The sequence below is a fragment of the Buceros rhinoceros genome, unplaced genomic scaffold (assembly GCF_000710305.1).
Source record: "Buceros rhinoceros silvestris isolate BGI_N320 unplaced genomic scaffold, ASM71030v1 scaffold4889, whole genome shotgun sequence".
Lineage (NCBI taxonomy): Eukaryota > Metazoa > Chordata > Aves > Bucerotiformes > Bucerotidae > Buceros > Buceros rhinoceros.
In genome coordinates, this window is record NW_010431946.1 from 3,978 (window position 1) to 10,338 (window position 6,361).

The window sequence follows — 6,361 nt, forward strand, 5'->3', positions numbered from 1 at the left end:
AAAAGGCAGAGACATGCTAAGCCAGGACAACCCCACACTCGGCCTCTGCCCAGCCAAGTTTCCCACCTGGCTTCCCACAGGATTCTGGTGATACAGGCATCCCAAACAGCAAAAGCCCAGGCCTACAATTTGGTTAGCACAGCAGAGTGCCCACTGAGGGAGAGCAAACCCAGAGGGGGCACAGGGCTCTTGAGGTCTGCCCAGAGATATACAGCACCAGGAGCATCCTTCCAGCAGGGCTGAGATGCTAGTGACATCAGAAGTGGCAGCTGCAGACGACACAGGGCAGCCGAAGAAGAAACAGAAGGTTCCAAAAAGACTTGTTTTCAACCTCCTGCCCTTAACGGGATTTCACCTTGCTTGGTCCCACCGGGTGAGCAAGACACCACAGGTGCTGGGACACGGAGCCCGACCTCTCTGCCAAGACATGGGGCCAGCACCAAGAAAGACTCGAAACACAGAGCACTGCACACTGCACAGTCCCCCCATGCATGACCCAAGCCTCCTCTCTCGCTTTACACCTCCACAGTCCCCCAGGAGGAGGGCAGCCAGCCTGCTGGAAGCCGATGTCCCTGTTGACAGCTGCTGTAGGGTCATGCAAACTCAGGTGGCTTCAGGGACTCTGTTCAGGTCCCAGAGAAACCACTATGTCTTCTCCCATGCCCCTCCCCCAACACACAGGGACAGCACAAGAGGTCATGAGTCAGATATTGAAAGGGGCCTGAGAAACTTCTCACGCAGCATTACATTCTCATCCCTACTGCATTTTGCTGCAGAGGCCTCACAAACCTGAATCTGCTCCCAGAGCGTGGGAGACTTCACGTTGCCCATAACAGATCTTCTCACAGAGCATGCAGTCAGGAAGCCAGACTGAGCAGGATCATCACTTTCCTGCCTGCAAGAGAGACGGCCCTTTCAAGGCCTCTCCCCTCACACTCTGCAGGGAGGAGACCTCCACAGGGTGCAGGGACCAAGAACCTATCAGGATAGGCAGCAGCACATGGCACAGAGAGGCAAGCGAGTTTTTGCCCAGAAAGCAAAAACTCCACAACAACCACGATCCTTCCAGGATCCAAACATCCCATGCACGCGTGTCATAAGAGTTTCCGTAACGCAGCTCCAAACACTCAGCTGTAGGCTGGCACCACCTCTCCACACCAAGCCATACAACCACGCTGCTTCTCTTGAGGAAGATGAATCGGTTCAGCTGGCTGGTCTGCAGAAACCTATTTACCTCCTTCACCCTCAGGCTCAGTCTTCCATTGGATCAACCAGTTGAACCAACTCACACTGCAACATCAGCAGGTGCAGGACAAGGAGGCAAGGGGACAGCCGGAGTCTCCCATTAGACCAGCTTGGCTGTAACACAAAAATACTCCTTCAGTAGGGAGCTTGGTGAGGATCACATGTAACCGTTTGTGAAAAGCTATCAGCTTCTTTCACTAGAAGCCTCTGCCTTCCACATACCCTGCTGTACTGTTTTAGAAGCAGGGCATTTATTTTGTAAATATCAAGGCAGGTACAAGATCATGGCGTAAGCAGCTCCTACTGGGCTACACCATCCCGTGCTTCAAGGCACTGTACTCTCTCTGTGCTGTGTAGGTGCGCTTTCTCCCATGACTTATTAATGGCTTGCTTCAGTGAAAGAGTTTGCAAAGGGCTGAACCACTGAGGTGTGAATGAAGAGCAGCATGAATGATGTGAGTCAGAGACCTTCCCTCAGAATCAACTTTATTATGCAAACCTCTTTTTTTTTTTTTTTTTTTTTTACAAGGAGAATCAAAAAAGCATTTTCTAGAGGCACTGAAGGCATCTTGCAGGAGGGCAGGGATCAGCTTCCTTTGACTTTTGCAATTGAGGAGGGCTGTCCTGGAGGAGAGGGAGCAGGCTGGCAGGCCGACCTTCTCTTGAGCCTTTCCAGAATGAGACGAAATTTTACAAAGGCACCATCCATTCTGCAAAGGTCCCATCCTTTGCTGAAGTCTGGCCTCACCTCCTTTGCCTCTTGCCTTGATCAGGCTGAGGTATCAATGCTCCCCTCCTCAGCACTTGAGTCTGAGCTTCTTTCCAACTTCCTCAGCACACCCTGGAGACAAGCTTGGCCGCAGATCTCACTGTCAGGGTTTTCCATCCCTGCAGACACCAGTCACTTGACCCCTTCCCGGCTTTGCTGTTCTGAACTGGCCACTACAGTGGGAAATAAAAACAGACACGCAGGCAGGCAGGTATCACAAGCAATGTCCCGACTGAAAGCATGCTGTGATGGAGTTGTGTGCCTCTCCCCACATTCAATTTCCCTCGGGGACCTAGAAATGGCAGAAGAGCAGAAACCAAGTTACTGCTCCTGCATGCCTGGCAGCAGGAAAACCAATGGCCTTCAGGAAACAAGAGCCTTGTCAACTCTCATTTCAGCCTGGATGCCCAGCTGACAGAAAGAGCAGACACCTAAGCAGGTACTGTCCCCAAACCGCAGGGCAGAGGGGACTTCCCAAGGCCCAGCAGCCTCAGTAGTGACCCCTTATGCCTCTCCAAGTCTCCCCACACCAGCTGGAGAACCGGTGCTCAGGAAAGATCAGAGCTTTAGGCAGGGGGAGCAGGAGCAAGGGCTGGGTTCACTGCATCCCTGCTGGGTTTCCTGAGGTGCTGCTGGCCCCTGGTGGCAGGCAGGCTTGGCCACACTGCCACCCCACAGCTCTGCTGCATGGCTTGTGAGGACACCCCCGGGGTTGCTTCTCTGCAGAATAAGATGCAGCCGTCTCTGCAGAGGGACAGCCAGGGCCGGAGAGTGCATGATGGTGAATATATTGACCACCACATTGCCCTCCTGCTTTTCGGGGTCACCACGAAGCAGGCTGTTTGGCAGGGTACACTGCCACCGCAGGGGACACCGCCTACAACCAGTACGTGCTGATGAGCCAGCACCTGCGCTCTGCGAGGGAGAAAAGGCAGCAGCGGAGGAAGGCAGGGACCCAGCTGGGTACCCTTCTTATTAACAGATTAAAACTGCCTTTTAAAAACACTGCCTGAAGATCTCTGCTCCCTCCCCCACCTGGCACAGCACAGATAAGGAACAAAGGCATACCTGTCATCCCTCGGGTCCTCCTCCTGCCCGTTGTGCCTATTGCCGCCACTATCACAGCTGGCTCCAGCGACACCCCAAGCGAATCCCAAGATCTCAGACAGATTTCTACATCTCCCCATTCACAGCTGCCGACCTCCTCGAGCTCCCATCACATCGCTGCATGCAGCTGCCGTGCAGGCTGCCCAGAAGAGCAAGGAGGGAGGGGTGAGTCCAGCTCTCTACAAACCACACGCCATCCCCCAGCCTGCGCCCTCACCGGTCTTGGCCCAGCTTTAGCCTCTGGCCCCAAGCAGCCCCATCTGTCAGGCACTCCTTCAGATGCCAAGATGCAGCGAGTAGTGGGGCCGAGTTAGGCAGCTGCCCATCCACTGGGAACAGAGAGCCCCAGTGCCACCAGCCACACAGGCTACAAGGCAGCGTGGCCCAGGATGGGCAGCTCAGGGGGTGTCAGTCATGGGCCATGAGGAGCATTGTTGCTAGCAGATGTCAGCGCAGATCAGCAACCGTCGCAGAGGGGCCAACCAGTCCAAAGAGCCTCAGCGAGGCCTGCCTTGCACAGCAAGTATCACGCAAATAAAGAAATTCTGCAGCATACAAGGAGTCCCAGAGAGATGCCCTTCAGCATCTCCTCCTGACTCCCTCCTTGCACAGGTGAGAGAGAAGCGCAAGTCAGGCTGGACCTCAGACTGCATCCAGCAATAGTAGCCAATGGCATCTGCTTCCCACAGAGAATAGCACCCCTCAAAAAGCAGACACCCCTTCCTTGAGAGGTGGCTGCCAAACATCCTCCTTTTGTCCTCCAGCACCACTGCCACATCTCGGTCTTGACTGGGGAACACTTACTTGCCATGCTGCCTCACTCAGCTACCAGGGGCTCCTGCCTACCTGCAGGGAAGAAAACAGGAGAGTCACTGACAGCTTAAATTTCACCCCCTGAAGCACAAGACTTCCATCGCCCAGGGTCAGATTCATGCAGAAAGCAGGGTGCTGTCCAGAGGGCCCATGACAGTTCCCAGCCAAGCAGTGCCTCTTCACAAGGCCAAGGACTCACGCTGCCTCCCCACTCAGTGCATGGCTGGAAGGACTGGAGGGGCTCAGGACACCCGCAACTCTCCAAGTCTGGGGCAGCCCTTTACCATACTTGCACTGCAGCAGCCCAGGGAAGGCCAGGGCCCTGCCCAAGAAGCCCAGTGGGCTGCAGACAAGCGAATCAGGAAGGGAAGAACTGGATGAAGGAGAGTCCCCATATCTCATCAGCAGACAAGATCATCAGTGTCTCAGAAGCTGCTGAGAGCAGCCTGGTACTCCCTTCCACAAGAGACGGATACAGGTAAAGCAGTCGTCCTGTTTTAGATCAGCTTCACAGCTGTGCCAGTTCTCATTTCTGCAACTCCTACCCTCTGCAACTCAGCCGGCAATAAACAGGGCCATACTGTTTTCTCCACTGCCATAAAGCTGACTACGCAGCAGGAAGGAAAAGGATATGCATCTCCTAAAGGTTGCTGGGCCAAGCCAAGGGCAGTAGCAAGAGTGACAGAGCTACCTGCACACCCAGGACAACAGCTATCCAGCTGGAAAAGCACCTTTTGTGCTTCAAAGCAAAACTAAATGAAACCCCACAAGAGTGAAATGAAGTCCGCAGAAGCAGAGTATATCAGTCTAACTGCAGAAGAAATGTCACTTGGTTTTCATGCTTTGTCTTCTCCCTGTGGTCAGTGCCCCACCGATCAGATTATTCCAAGCAAACTCATGTCCTCTCGCCTTGTGTGACACCTCACTGTGGCAAAGCTCCAACTCTGTCAGGAGACAGAGGGGACAGGACTAACCAGCTCCTATGGGGATTTATTGAGGATGAAGCAGCAAATGTGGTTGGAAACAGCAGGAACGAAACCACGTGCTGATCTTAGGCCTAGGACTTCAGATATTCAGAGTTATCCCAAAAGCACTTGAATTTGCTCAGCTGGAGTGAGGTCAGGGACAGCACAGCCATTCATGTAAGGCATTCGTTCCTCATTTCACGTAAGAGGCAGGCACCCAGACACACAGAGGGGCTGATGCACTCCACCACAACAGCCACCTTCTCAGTAAATCTCCCTGCCAACACTGGGTTTCCTGAGGTTTCTGAGGTTCCTGCACCAAAACTGGAAGGAGGCGAAGCAGGCCTAGAGCTGTCTCCAGGGGCAGAGAACAGCTTCTTTCGAACCATCTGCAAAACTTAAGATTGCAAACCTCAGTTCAAGCAGGAGCAAGGAAAAGCAGCAGGGCAGCAGAATTACACAGGAGTGGTCTGCCGACTCCTGCCTGCAGGAGGAGTCCCCTTCTTGAGAAACTGCACACCCAACCCCACTTCTGTGAGGTGTCCTGGAGGATGTGAGAGCAGCTGAGAGGCCTCCAGATCCACCCATTTCACCCCGAGGCGGCTGCAGCTCTGACCAGGGACCACCTGACCTGCTTTCGCTGCCATCAATTTTTACACAGAGACCCAAACCCACAAGATAAAAGAATACAGAGCATGGAAAACCTGCCATAGTTACCATACAAAGCCTCGGTACAGCTCATTGTTACAGGCATTCTCGCCCTTTGATAGACAGGAGAACAGAGATGCAGAAATAAGATATTCAAGACCAGATTTGTCAGACCCCCCAGCTCCATAACCCACATCATACATCGGGCAACACATTTAATGTATCAGGATGATTTTTATCTTTAACTTGTTTTCCAAGCATCTGTGCCAATGCACCCAGTGTCAGAGCTCAGAGATGGTTTATTCCAGTGCAACAATAAGCCAAGTCTCTGCAAGCCTGCAAGCACAAGCGATGGTCCTAGGACAGGCAGGCATCCCAGGTGCTTAGTTGTATTTCCACGTGCAAATTCCTCACCACTTCCCCTGGCTCTGACGAGCAGGAAAAGCTGGGCCACCGCACGCATTGACGCCAAGTCGAGCAGCATCACTCCTGCCTCCACACAGCCACGCAAGCCAAGAGGAGCCTTGACGCTGGAGGCTGACCTAGCAGATGCTCACCCAGTCCTGGTTCCCCTCTCCAGCTTCCCAACATGCGTTTGCCACCTCTATAAATACCCCATCGATAGGAGGTTGCTACGGCAACCATGAGGAGGCAAGAGGGATGCAGCTTTGAGATTGAGGATGCTGCAGTCACACATTTGTGTCTCCCCCGGGCTCCCCCCATCTCCGCCCCCGCTCCCATCACCGATGCCAAAAGAGGAAATCGTGCTGGTGAAATATGGTGCGTGCAATGCCAGCCCCCCCACAGGGGACTT